Genomic DNA, 921 nt, shown 5'->3' with positions numbered 1-921 from the left:
GAGCTACTACTTCCGCTGCCCGCCGGAACGGGGAGGTGGACGTCGTCTTCATCAACAACCGAACGTGTGACCGAGTACGGAGGTGCTGCCCGTTCGTGGCGCCGGAACCGATCGTGATCAAGATCTTCTACGCGCTTTTGCAAGCGGCAAGTGAACGTCTACCGCAGCAACAAGAGCCTCATCTTGTAGGCTTTGGAATCTCTTCAAGGGTGAGACTCGATACCCCCTCGTTGCTACCGTCTTCTAGATTGCATCTTGGCTTGGATTGCGTGTTCGCGGTAGGAAAATTTTTGTTTTCTATGCAACGTTATCCTACACTGAGTAGATGCAATTGGCAACACATTAAGAGCACTCTGAGACACAACAATAGTGCGAGCTTCAGACGGATAAGCATCTACCTATTTGCACCAATAACAAGCTCTAGCGCTGACCGTAGACAACCAATGATACTCACACAAGGCGATAAATGTGGCAATGCAACTATATGGATGAAAGGTTGCAATGCACTCGAGAGACGCTAGCAAAGCTCAACGGGACAGACACAAGATTGCTCAACTACGGTGGAGTTAAAGAAAACTTAGGCCTTCACTTGATTCTACTAGCACTTCACTTTTTCTTTTTGGAATTTTCTTTTTATCACACGCAGCTATGTAGCTCTTTTTGCTTCTTTTCAATTTTCTCTTTTTTTTTATGACTCAATTATACGTCCAAAACGTATCTACTTTCCCGAACACTTTTGCTATTGTTTTGCCTCTAATTTGTGTGTTTTGGATGCAACTAACACGGACTAACGCTGTTTTCGACGAAGCTGATTACAGTGTCTCGTTTTTGTGCAGAAATCCAACTTTCAGGAAAAATCTCGGAATTTATACAGAAGGCCCTATTTTCCCAGAAGACTCACGGAGCCAGAAGGGCAAGTCA

The sequence above is a fragment of the Lolium rigidum genome, chromosome 4 (genome assembly GCF_022539505.1).
Source record: "Lolium rigidum isolate FL_2022 chromosome 4, APGP_CSIRO_Lrig_0.1, whole genome shotgun sequence".
Classification (NCBI taxonomy): domain Eukaryota; kingdom Viridiplantae; phylum Streptophyta; class Magnoliopsida; order Poales; family Poaceae; genus Lolium; species Lolium rigidum.
Note: the sequence above shows the minus strand (reverse complement) of the source record.